The sequence below is a fragment of the Perognathus longimembris genome, chromosome 1 (assembly GCF_023159225.1).
Source record: "Perognathus longimembris pacificus isolate PPM17 chromosome 1, ASM2315922v1, whole genome shotgun sequence".
Lineage (NCBI taxonomy): Eukaryota > Metazoa > Chordata > Mammalia > Rodentia > Heteromyidae > Perognathus > Perognathus longimembris.
In genome coordinates, this window is record NC_063161.1 from 102941035 (window position 1) to 102954749 (window position 13715).

The 13715-nt window shown below is 39.4% G+C and overlaps 1 long non-coding RNA gene across 1 annotated transcript; it reads left to right on the top strand.

Moving 5' to 3' along the window:
• LOC125355505 lies at nt 1-10613 on the top strand. Its single transcript, XR_007211668.1, has 4 exons — nt 1-26; nt 81-283; nt 7245-7346; nt 10122-10613. It is a non-coding gene; the product is annotated as an uncharacterized LOC125355505 (long non-coding RNA).
• Nucleotides 10614-13715: the final 3102 nt, after the last annotated feature.

Below are 13715 nucleotides of genomic sequence, written 5' to 3' on the forward strand. Positions count from 1 at the left end.
TTGAAGGTCGGGAGGCCCTTGGGGAGGTACCTCCCTCCCCATCCTTGGGAATCCGGGGTGCGGGTCTGGCTGCGCCCTAGGCCGGAGCTGGGGCGGGCTGGCAAGTGCAGGGGCTTGAGCTCGACCTGAGCACGCTTGCAAGGTTGATGACAGACCCGGAACGCTTGGGCGCTGGGCCTGAAGTGAAGCCTTCTCCAGCTCTGGAGCTGGGAAGACTCGGATCATTCCAGCCTGGTCACCGGCAAGCAGAGGCAGAGGTTCTCATCGGATCGTGAATGTGTGGGTAACCACTAACCACCTGCTGTTGCTGTGAAACATAGATGTCATCACCTGTAACACAAACAGCCAAGGGTGCGGTTACTAAGCCTCATAGTAATTGGCAACTGCTACAGTGTTTAGAAGACCCGGCTGTTTCATTGGCTGGCTTGTGTAAACGTCACATCTCACTGTGAAATTGGCATTAACTATTATCATGTAAAAATAACCGAGGCTGGGGTTGGTGGAGCTAAGCACCAAGGTCACAAGTTAAAGGTGAAGGACCATGCAGATTCCAGGGCAGGTGTGATTTGCCTCTAGTCTCGGTTTTCTGACAACACACCTGCTTTAAGCCAGCAGTTACCTGCCCAACCCTGAGCAGAGTTGATCTGTCCTCACACACACTAGGATGGAATGGGAAGTGAATGCAAATGGGAACTTCCCGTGTGTCCTATGTATTCTAAGATTTGTAGTGTTACTTCAATGTTAAGCTGACATTGTTTGGTCTTTGGTGTAATGAATTCCAAAGAATCAAAATTTTGCCCCTAAAATGAAATTGTTTTAGTTCCAGCTCTTTGAAGTACATCTTCACCCTTTGTGAAGTAGGAAACCAGGGCCTCATGTATAGGAGCTTTACCTGGAAGAAAACACTTCTTGTTCTTAAACTTCTCTCCAGGGCTTCAGAGCAGGGACACTAGACCAGGAAGAAGCAGGTCCTGACCCTCCTGTTTCAAATGACCCAGACTTAGACACAGGTCTATCTTCAGGAGCCACTGCAGTCTGTCTGGCAATAAGAGGTTTGAGTTTGTTTTAGGACTAAATGCATGAGCTGGAGAGGACTAGGGAAGGTTGGGTAGAAAAAGCCAGTTAACTGCTTTAATTTGGGAGTGGAAGTCTTAAGGTAATGGGTATGAAAAGCAGATGGAAATTCTGTTGATTAGGGGCTGGGATTATGGCCTAGTGGCAAGAGTGCTTGCCTCATATACATGAAGCCCTGGGTTCGATTCCCCAGCACCACATATACAGAAAATGGCCAGAAGTGGCACTGTGGCTCAAGTTGGCAGAGTGCTAGCCTTGAGCAAAACGAAGCCAGGGACAGTGCTCCAGACCCTGAGTCCAAGGCCCAGGACTGGCAAAACAAACAAACAAACAAATACAGGAAATTCTGTTGATCTCCTTTTCCTAGATGACTCCAATCCCTCTCTTCCATTCTCTTTGCAGATAGTGTTCTGCTCACCACCTGAGACACTGGTGATTTTATCCTGACTTTAGAAAATCTAAGAAGGAAGGTACTTTGTTGGGTTTTCAAAGTTACCTATTTTCTTAAAAATATACTCTGGGAAGCATTAAAAACACTGAATGTTAAAGGTTCTGTGACATTTTAGGAGACAATTGCTGACAGGAGGAAAAGAGTATATACAATTAGTTCACTAGTTCACTGTTTCACAGATGAGTCATTAAAAAGTCACTTTTTTTTTGCCACTCCTGGGGCTTGAACTCAGGGCCTGAGCACTGTCCCTGAGCTTCTTTTGCTCACAGTTAGCTTCTTTAGCTCACACGCCACTTCTGGCCTTTTCTGTTTATGTGGTATTGAGGAATCAAACCCAGGGCTTCATGCATGCTAGGCAAGCACTCTACCACCAAGCCACATTTCCACCCCTAAAAAGGCTTTTTTTTTTTTTTTTTGAGAAATACATTCAGTTAGAACAAACAAAAATGTTAAAACATCTCATCTCTTTGACTGTTTGCTATGGGTTTTTTTGTACCAAGGAGTAAACAACATTACTAAGAAAAGTACATTAATGTAATACAGAGTATTTACTGCTAAGCTAATTTTAATGAAAGAGTAGTGTTTGCACATGGGGACTTTTCTGCCTGGACCTGCTTCTGACTGCAATCCTCAGCTCTCAGCCTCCTGAGTAGCTAGAATCACAGGCATGAGCCACTGGCACCTGGCTAAACATTGTGCTCTTGAGGCTCTTGCATGTTTATTTGTATTAGCAGTTTTTTTTTTCTGTGAGTATTCCTTTGTGTGCATCTATCACAATTTGTTATTCTTTATCAGTTAATAGATGCAACAGAGTTTTTAGTTTGGAGCTATTATGAATAAAGCTTCTATGAACTTGCACATACAAACCAGTGCTGTGTGTGTATATGTGTATGTGTGTGTGTGAGAGAGAGAGAGAAAGAGAGAGAAAGAGAGCATGAGAGAGAATGAGTGAGTGAAGAGGGGGGCCCTGCCCTGCTTGACCCCAGGGCCTCTCACTTAGCTTTTTCACTCAAGGCTAGCACTCTACCACTTGAGCCACACCTCCAGTTCCAATGTTTTGCTTATTTGGAGATAAGTGTCTCATATTTATGTGCAAGGGCTGGCTTTGGGCAGTGATTCTTACATCTCAGCCTTCTGAGTAGCTATGATTACAGGCATGAGTCATTAGTGGTTGGCTTACATACAGATCCTATGTGAAAATGTTTTGCTTATCTTTTCTTGGTTTCTTTTCTTCTCATTCTTTATTTTTAATAAAACAGGAACATGAATTTAGTTATAGTTTTGGGCAAGACTGGGAAGAGAGAAATTTTCAGTCTTCCTCAAGACTTATGCACAAAGTGTTACAATTTACAAGGAAGAATAATATAAAGGTCATGAAATACGCATTTGTAGATTTAGCTATTTACCTAGGTCAGAAGGACTAGGAGGAAAGCCTTTCTTGGCATCAGGAGGTAGGACTCTTGGGGTGGGCTGTTTGAAGCCCTGCGTGGTTCTCTGTAGGGTTCCTAATTCTTGGGCCCCTGTTAATGTTCCCTCCCACTCATACCCTTTTCTCTTGTCCATTGCTTAATCTTTTTTTTTTTCAAAGTACATTAACTTCATTTATTTTTACTAAGGAAGAATTCTAAATGGAGATTATAATCAAAGGTTATATAATTATTTACAATCAACAGTTGTCATATATTTTGTCAACACAACTTTTTGTGTGTGTGTGTGTGTGTGTGTGTGTGTGTGTGTGTGTGTGTGTTTGGCCAGTCCTAGGCCTTGAACTCATGGCCTGAGCACTGTCCCTGGCTTCTTTTTTGCTCAAGGCTAGCACTCTGCCACTTGAGCCACAGCGCCACTTCTGGCCATTTTCTGTATATGTGGTGCTGAGGAATCGAACCCAGGGCCTCATGTATACAAGGCAAGCACTCTTTCCACTAGGCCATATTCCCAGCCCCTTAACACAACTTTTTAAAAAACAGCAGACACTCCTTTTTGTTGAAGCTTTAGTAGTCTTTTGAGTAAATTCCAGAGTGGCAATAGAAGAAGAGGAACTTTGGTTTTGAATTCAGATTTAGATTTACCTTGGGGATATTTATTTCACTTATTTGCATCATTTTCCTCATCTGTAAAACAAGGATAATAATGACTACCTCACACAGCTCCCAAAAGAATTAAATATATTACTAATAAATGTGGTAGCATTACAGTAAACATTATAGATACTCAGTAAGTGACAAGTTACATCATTACAAAAAAATGACACAAAAATGCAGATTTGATATTCCAATTTAAATCTACAAGTTCAACTATATAGTTAAAGTCCTTATTATCTTCTCCCACAGGAAAAGATAAGAAAAAAAAAACTTTCACACGAAAGGGGATTATAGGATAAAGTGGGAGTTTCCAGAGAATTCAAGAAGAAATCGTAACTTCTACTATAGAAAAGAGGAGGGACGGGGCATGAGGTCTAACTTCATGGTCCTGAATACCTCCCCCTCCCCAAGGATGGGAAACCTGGATAAATAATGGCAAAACTTGGAAGCTCAGGAGCTTCAAGAGATTTTCCTGCTTCCTGTTTGGCATTCTAGAAGACAACCTTGTAGAATAACCACCACCTAACATAGGACTACTACAAACAGAATACAATGGCAGCATGGTATGAGCAGGCCAAGTTCTGTCACAGCAGGCCTGAAGCATCCTTCAGATTTGTATGTACATCAGGCTCTCATGGTCTGGTATTCCTTCATGATCCAATAAGGTATATAGAAGCTTGCTGTTGCAAGTTGAAAATGAGAAGCCATCACTGTACTGAGGCATGGATGTCATTAGGTGCACTTGAAGCACATAAATAAAACAAGGAACCACAATGCTTGTGTCTGAAAGAAATGTGAACAGAGGACAGCTATGAGCTAAAGCCAGAGGATATGTAATAGCTCCATCTAGTGGACAGATGTGTAACATCCATAAGAACTGTTAATGATCCTGCTCTGGTTACTGTTTTTTGGTAGTTCCTTCTGATCTTGACGGTTGTCCTTCTTGTCTCTGAATGAACTGTCACCTGTCCTTTGACCCCTCTTTATGTGTGGAGGAAGGACAGGTCTGGTGGTTATTCTGATCCTATATAGAAGACAGTATAAAGAAAAAGCTCTCTGAAAGAGGTTTAGAAAGATTGACATTTAGGCTAAGTTACCTGGAGACCATTGCTAGAGCAGAAATTGTGCTCCATAGACATTGTGTATGTGTGTGTGTGTGTGTGTGTGTGTGTGTGTGTGTACTTAAAACTTTTAAAACAAGTTAAAATATTTTTTATTGTTTGGTGTTGGAGCTTGAACTTAGTCTAGTGTTCTTGCTTGACTTTTTCCACTCAAGGTTGGCACTCATCACTTAAGCCATACTTCTAGATTTTTTGTCCCTGTTGTTGGTGGTGGTTAATTGGAGATAAGACTCTCTCAGATATATCTGACTGCCTGGATTGGCTTCAAACCTAGATCCTCAGATCTCAGCCTTCTGGTAAGAGCCAGCCAACAATACAACTATTTTTATTTTTTATTGTTATTGTAAAAGTGATGCTCAGAAGGATTACATTTACGTAAGTCAGGTAATGAGTACATTTCTTTTTGAACAGTGTTACCCCTTCCCTTACTTTCTCCCAGTTTTTCCCTCCTGTCCCCCAACCAGGTTGTATCTTTCATTTTCAACCTACTGTCTAGAATCACTGATGTACTTGTTCACTCTTTGTCCCACTATTTAAATTTTTTGAAGGTTTTACATACTGGTTTTCATAATGGCTGAACTAATTTACATCTCATCAATAGTGTGCTAGGGTTCCCTTCCCTCCATATTCTTTTGTTCTGAATAATACCTAACAGGTGAGGTAATGTTGTGCCTTTAGTGTCAATTTTTCTTATGACTGAATATGTTGATATTTTTTCCATATATCTATTGGTCTTACATATATTTTCTTTTGAGAAATTTCTGTTCTGGTCCTTTGCCCGTTTTGTAATGGAGTTGGTTTTTTGCTATTGAGTTGTTTGAGTTCTTTGTGTATTAGCCCTTTTTCAGATGTATGGGTTTGAAAATATTTCCTCCCACTCTATTGATTGTTTCTTCACTCTGTTGATTGTTTCTTTTGCTGTGAAGAAGTTTTTTTTTTTTTTTTTTTTGGCCAGTCCTGGGGCTTGGACTCAGGGCCTGAGCACTGTCCCTGGCTTTTTTTTTGCTCAAGGCTAGCACTCTGCCACTTGAGCCACAGCGCCACTTCTGGCCATTTTCTGTATATGTGGTGCTAGGGAATTGAACCCAGGGCTTCATGTATGTGAGGCAAGCACTCTTGCCACTAGGCCATATCCCCAGCCCATGAAGAAGTTTTATTTAGCTTGATATAGTATCATTTTTTAGTTTGTACTTTCATTGCCTTTACTTTTGTGATCTTACACAAAAATCCTTGCTCAGTCCAATGTCATGAATCTTTTCTTGTTTTTTTAGTAGTTTTATAGTTTCAGATCTTACATATAATTCTGCATGGGACAATGCATAAATTATTGAAAAGATTGTCCTTTCCCCATTGTGGCTATAGATGATGTCATGGATTGATTTCTGTTTCATTGGTCTCTGAGTCTGATTTTATGATAATTCTATATTGTTTTGATCATTACAGATCTGTACTATATTGTGATGCCACCAGACTTGTTTTTACTAGACATTGCTTTGGTTATTCAGGGTGATAGTGGTTTCATAAGTATTTAAAGAATTTAGAGCCCTACACATGCTTGGCATTGTATTCTATTACAGATCTAACCCTACAGCTAAGGTTTCTTTTCCTTTGTCACAAGTCAGTACTCAGGAGACCCTTCTGCAAGTTCCAAGATTTTATCCGTACAGCTGTTTCTTCTTAGATGTTATAATCCACAAATCTAGTTGTCATGGCTTCCTTAAACATCCACTTCTCTTGCCTCAACTCATTGAAACTCTAAGCTGCTCTTTTGAAAGTTCTTCTTGTGTATTGGGTTGGAGATTCTCTCAGTAGTAACGTATGATATTCATAAACAAATCCTCATTTGTTTCTCTGTCCTCAAGAATTCCTGCTTGTTGTCTAAAGTCAGTAACATTTCATGTATATGGTTATTTTAAGATATCTGACACAGGGCTAAATAAGTTTCTTTAACTCTGTTATGGCCAGTTACAGAAACCTCTGTGAACTCTCTCATTTGAGTCTTAAGACATTTGACAATCTTAAATACAATGTTATATCAGCTGGCAATTCAGAGATTTAAGGAGACTGTTTATGAATATTAATAAATGTGGGGTTCGGCAAATTGTTGTTATTTCCCTCACAGATAGTACATTGCAGCCAGGCACTGGTGGCTTACACCTGTAGTCCTAGCTACTCAGGAGGCTGAGATTTGAGGATCGTGGTTAGAAGCTAGCCCAGGCAGGAAAGTCCATAACACCCTACTCTCCAGTTAACCAGCAAAAAGTCAGAAGTAGAGCTGTGGTAAACCACTAGCCTTGAGTAGAAAAAGCTAAGGGACAGTGTCTAGGCCCTAAGTTCAAGCCCCAGTACCAGTACATACACACACACACGCACACACACACACACACACACACACACACACTCACAATTACATTGAGTACTTGCAGTGGGCCACTTATAAATCTGTGCCTTATTGCACACTTAGAAATGGTGGAACTTTGCAGCCCATTCAAGTTCTGAATTATTTTCTGTTTACAGGGTACTGCTCTACAAAACCCAAACTGATCTTCAAGTAGGAACAAGGAGACAATCTGTGGTCATTAAATAAAGAGAATGAACTTCTAAGTCCAAGTTCCCCAGGTGAGTTGTTGAATATTGCCAGAAAGTTCACTGATTCATGAAGAGGACATACAACTCAGCAAACAGCCCTATTCATGACTAAATTTAATAGGAAAGATACAAAGAAAAATTAGAGAAAAAGCATGGGACAAGTCCAAAGGAAATCAGACACAAAATTTATGAGTTTTTTTTTTTTTTTTGTCAGTCCTGGGGCTTGAACTCAGCGCTTGAGCCCTGTCCCTGGCTTTTTGTGCTCAAGGCTAGCACTCTGCCACTTGAGCCCACAGCACGCTGTGGCTCAAGTGGCAGAGTGCTAGCCTTGAGCAAAAAGAAGCCAGGGGCAGTGCTGAGTCCAAGGCCCAGGACTGGCAAAAACAAAAAACAAAACAAAACAAAATAAAAACTGTTTAGTACCCAGAAGCATTTAAGAATAAAAACACATATATCAGAATATTTGTATTATAATGTAGTGCTCAGAGCAAAATTTTTCAGTTTCATGTATCAATGACAAGAAAATGCTAGAAGCAGTGGTATACACCCATAATCCCAGCACTCAGAGGCCTCTTGGGCAGGATAATTGTGTGTTCTAGGCCAGCTTGGACTATGTGGTGAGACACTGTCTAAAAAAAAATCAAGAAAGTAAAATTATAAAGTAAAACTATAATGTTATAAGAATGACAAAAGGTGGTTCATATAATAAAAATCATTAAATAAAATAACCTTAGCTCAGAGAATTTTTGGTTCAGCTTCCTATTTCTATAGTGTGGGCTTGGGAGACTTGAACCTGTTCTTCATCTTTTATACACTTGTTGAGTATGTCAAAATACAGTTATTGAATGGGCTGAGAATGTCTTGGGTTCGATTCCTCAGCACCACATAGACAAAAAAGCTGGAAGTGGCCCTGTGGCACAAGTAATAGAGTGCTTTCCTTAAGCAAAAGAAGCTCATGGACAGTGCCCAGGCCCTGAGTTCAAGCCCCACGACTGGCAAAAAAAAAATACAGTTATTGAGTGAGCTTTTACTCATTTGTATTATAAACCACCTAGAAAGAATGGTTTGCCTTTACCTGTGGTATGTACTATATGATTAACATTTTACAATTACATTGTAGAGCCCAGTGGAGAGATATTTCATATTGCTTCATTCAGAACACACTATCTCAAATGCAAATGTCTGAGTCACGTTTCTGAGACTTATTAGGTATACGTTGGCATTGTATGGTTACCTAAAAGAACTCTGGGAAATTCTCAGACATACTGATTTCTTCTTTGTGATGCTGGGGATCAAAACCAAAGCTTTGTACATGTTAGAAAAGTGCTCTACCAGGAGCTACATCGTAGCCCTTGGTTTTTTGAGATATCATCTCACTGTGCAATTCTGGCTGGTTTTGAACCTACAAGGTGTGTATGCCAAGCTTATCTTGAACTTGTGACCCTCCTGCTTATACCTCCCAAGTTCTAGGATTGCAGGCATGTGCCATTGTACCACCTGGAACACTGCTTTATAAGAACTATTGACATAATTTATATTCCAGACAGTTGCCTAGTGTATCAGAATGAGAATATATTTTGGAAAAGAGAACTCCAACTTATGTCATGTAACTTTTACATCATGTAAGGAGATTTTTTAAAGATTATGAGCTATTTTACACGTAACCAAGGAGAAAGTATCCAGCTAAATATGAACTTTATTTATTTATTTATTTATTTTGGCCAGTCCTGGGGCTTGGACTCAGGGCCTGAGCACTATTCCCTGGCTTCTTTTTCTCAAGGCTAGCACTCTGCCACTTGAGCCACAGCGGCACTTCTGGCCATTTTCTGTATATGTGGTGCTGGGGAATCGAACCCAGGGCGTCATGTATAGGAGGCAAGCACTCTAGCCACTAGGCCATATCCCCAGCCCTAAATATGAACTTTTAATGGTAAGTTGCTTAAAAAAAATTAAGTCTCAGATATGAGTACTCTCCAGGTGCCATTTGTTGAAATAAATAATGTAGGCAGTAACTACTTTCAGATTAATGCCATTATATGTTTATTTTGGTATTGGTACATAGAAAAAACAGGGCTCTATAAAGAATCATTTAGGCTAGAGCTTACCCTATCAGTATAGTTTATGTTTGTTTTCTTTCTGTGCTAGTATTCGGGCTTGAACTCAAGGTCTAGGTGCTATCCCTGAGATTTAATGCTCAAGGCCAGCACTCTACCACTTAATCCACAGTTCTACTTTTGGTGGTTAATTTGAGGTAAGAGTCTCATGTACTTTCTTGTCCAGGCTGGCTTCAAACTCTGATCCTCAGAGCATCAGCTTCCTGAGTAGCTTGGATTACAGGTCTGAGCCATTGGTACCTGGCTATATTCTGTGTTTGTCTCAGAAAAATCTAGACCCTATTGAGCTGGTTGTCATTGTTACCTACTAAGTGCTGATAATCTCCATTATACTTATCATTGTCCAATTTTACTGTTCCCAGGATCCAGCAGTTCACTTAATAAACTCTGTTCTCAATTTTTCCTTTTATTTTTTCTTTATATTCTTTTCTGCACTGGTTTGACAGCTGTATTTTAGGATGCCAAATGTGTATGCACACCCTTGCAGACATGTTATTTCTAGTTTACTTTTCTCTACCATAGAATAGTTTTTAAAAATCAAGGAGTATATAAGGACTATATATACATTGTTTTAAACAAATGGTTATACATACCTGTACCTGCTAGAAAACAAGAAATCAAATACATAACAGAACATATGTATGTAAGTCTCATTAATAATTGCATTATTATTTAATTTTCTTGTTTTTAGATGACTGCCACCCTGATAAACTCTCAGAGAAGAGCCCAGAAAATGAAGGCAAACATTTATCACAAATTTTGTTCACCAACAAAGCATTGACTATAGAACCAGGAATCTCTGCAAAACCATGTGATGTGGACATGCAAGAATGAGGCCTTCCTTATAAATGTGACACCATAGGTTCTACATATGTAGGTTTCATCCCACTGTTCTTGAAATATCAGTATACAGGGAAAAGGCATATGAGATGAGCTTACATGAGAAATGGCTCCTCAGAACGAATACTGGAACAAAATCATTTGTTTATATTAAATATAGAGAAGCACTTAATCATATAGCAAAAGTTAATCAGCATCAGAAAATTCAGAATCTGGGACAAGCTCTTAACTATAGTGAAAGTAGAAAATCTCTTCCTGAAAAGGCTTCTCTCCTTATATCTCAGAGTACCCACCCCAAACTGTTGTGGAAATATGGTGGATTCAATATATCTGTGGAAACCCCCCAAAATAAATCAAGCATTATTATGTCTCAGGACTTTCCTCCAGAGGACATGAGTTGTTATGAGTTGAATGAAAGCAGAAATAGTTTCAGTCAGACCACTCAGAAAGCACCAGGAACATCTTTCATCCAGACATCACACCAAGAATAGCAGAGAAATGAGGCAAAGCACTTGAAAAATGGAAAAAAACTTCAAGCACAGTGCAGGTCTCCTGCTATATCAGAGAGTTCACACCACAGATAAACCATCTGATCTTCACAAAGACATCCAGAGACATCCAGCTATCAGGCAACTTGTAATGTACATCTCAGCACTCACTTTAAGTGGAAGCCTCGTGAGGGCAATGAGTGTGGCAACCCTGCTCCATGGTCTTACTCCTGATTCGGCCTCAGAAGAGTCACATGGGAGAAACCTTACAAAAGTTATGAGTAAATCTCTGGTGAGAATTCATGCCTAAGTAAACTACAGACAGCTTTCATAAATAAATGTGATAGCTGTGAGAAAAATTTCAAAATAAGGTCAGGCCTAAAATGGTATCAAAGAAATCACACTGGGGACAAGCCCTTTTAAGTGTAATGAATGTAGGAAATCTTTCATCTTTAAGTCAAACCTCATTGTACACCAGAGAACTCACACAGGGGATAAACCCTTTAGATGTAGTAAGTGGAAAATCTTTGGCCATAGGTGAGGTCTAAGGAGTCATCAGGGAATTCACACGGGAAAGACCCTATCAGTGTGAGGTGTGTGAAAAGGCTTTCAAACTGAAGTCAGAACTAAGCAATCGCCATAGAACACATACAGAGGAGAAGCCCTATGTATGTGATGACGGTGGCAAAGCTTTTAGTACTAAGTCAGCCCTAAGAAAGCATCAGAAGATTCACAACAGGAGAAACCATATAAATATGGGAAAACTGCCAGCTAGAAATCAAGCCTTAGAGTACATCAGAAAGACCATACAAAGGATGAAATACACGAATGTAAAGAATACAGGAGAACTCAGCCAGAAATCAAACTGTGGTTTATAGAACTATAAGTGTAGTGAACATTAGAATTTCCTCTGCACAACATTAACCAAACAGCAGAGAAGCAAGGTATATTTTTTTCATAAGCAATTTGTGTTTATTGGGTTGTTTTTTTTTGGCAGTACCAGGGCTTGGATTTAGGCTTTATGCTTGCTCCATTTGCTCACATAGCTGGTGCTCTGCCACTTGAGCCATGACTCCAGCCTTGCTTTTTCTGATTCACAAGATTCTCTCTCCAGATGAATCAGGCCTGACATTGAACTGAGATCCTCCATACCTCAACCTCTTGAATAGGTAGAATTATAGGTATGAGCCACTGGTGCGTTTCTCTCCGGGGCAGACTTAGAGTGAGGATCTCATTGTATATCAGAGGACTCACTCAGAAAAGAAGCACTATAAAGATAACATATTTAAAAAATATTCTGAATTCAGTCCCTGGGACACATGCTGCAGAAAAGTTCCAAAATACATATGCAAGCAGTCATAGTAATTCATCATTGAAGAAATCACCAAGAGAAAATCTTGGAAGATGTAAAGAGCAGTCACCTTTAGCCAAAGAATTTTCTCAGTATAGCACATAGTGCTGGAGGACAAAGGGCTCACAGTTGGCCAAAATAGATGAAAAATGAAGGTAATGGATGTGAAAACCTTGTCGTAAGTCCACCCTCAGTCTCAACTACACAAGAGTAACCTCTATATGTCACATAATGACTGTGAAAATGACCAGCAATACCCACTTCCTTTGCTCCATGTTACGCCTAGGTAAAAACTCTTATCACACTGTCATCCAAATGAATATCAAGTTCTAGTTAATAAAATGTGAAGATCAGTTACAGACATATCTCATCAGTCCACCTCTCAAGTTTTCTCTCCTCAGACTGAGTAGGGATTGGCTCTAGAGAAACCCTAGAGTTCACTTCCTGAGATGGAAGAGCACCAGGTAGTAGGACCCAGGTGCAGAGAATGGCTTTAAAATGTTTCCCCTCCTAACATCTACTCAGTTGCAACTTTTTTCCCCTTTTTTTTGTGGCAAGAAAGTTTTGCTGAGCTTCTTCAGAACTTTATAAAACTGAAATTGGTACAAATGTTCCACCCTTATATAATACAACCTGTGAATATCATTTCTGTAGATATCTGAATTGATAATTTCAGAAGAAACTTCTGATAACAGCTCAGATGTCCATAGCTTTTGTCCACAATCCTTTTTTATTCTCCTCTTTGGCATGCTGATTTTATTGCTCTTGCATATATACCCAGGAGTGAAATAGTTTGATCATATGGTTCATCTGCTTTTAGGTTTTGAGGAACCTCCATATAGTTCTCCGTAATGGCTACATGGATTAATCACCCCCACCCCTTCCCTGCTTTTTTTTCAGTCAGGTATATATTAGAGGGATAAATTGTCTTCCAATATATACTGAAGAAATCCTTGACTAAGAGAATTATAAACAATTAAATATTTCTGATAACTTTTTTGAATATGTTAAAATTTCAGCAAATCATCAAACTTTATCTCTCACAAATATAAGAGGGAAATGTATCCATTTGAGAAAGGTAAGTGACTATGCCCCTGCTAGAAATTTCATACCAAGACTTGTTTTATGTACATTAGGGAAACATTTAGTGAAATCTACAGTATTGATTTAGACCTTCACTAAAATTTACTAGAATAGCTTGAAATAAAATAAAATTTCACAAGTTGACCATACTAAATATGTGTTATCTGTTTAGCTACATATGGAATTGTCTGAAAGTTCTCAGTGTCATACACATTTTCTTGTCCTGATGTTCTCTAACATATAGTTCAGTTAGGGCCATAATAACTAAATTTCCCCCACCTTCAAACATGCCAATATTTTCAAATACTTTTATATTACTATATGTTTTGATAGTCATATTAAATGGGAAGATATTATCTATATCATCTCCACTGAATGTTCTATTTTCTTCCTTTGGGCATTAGAAGGATTCTTGGTTCCCAGTTTGGCCCTGCCTTAAGTGACCCAAATCCCAGTACTTCCCTTCTTTCTAAAATCTAACACCATTCAACCCATATTTAGCCACCAATTAGTTCAGTGTCCA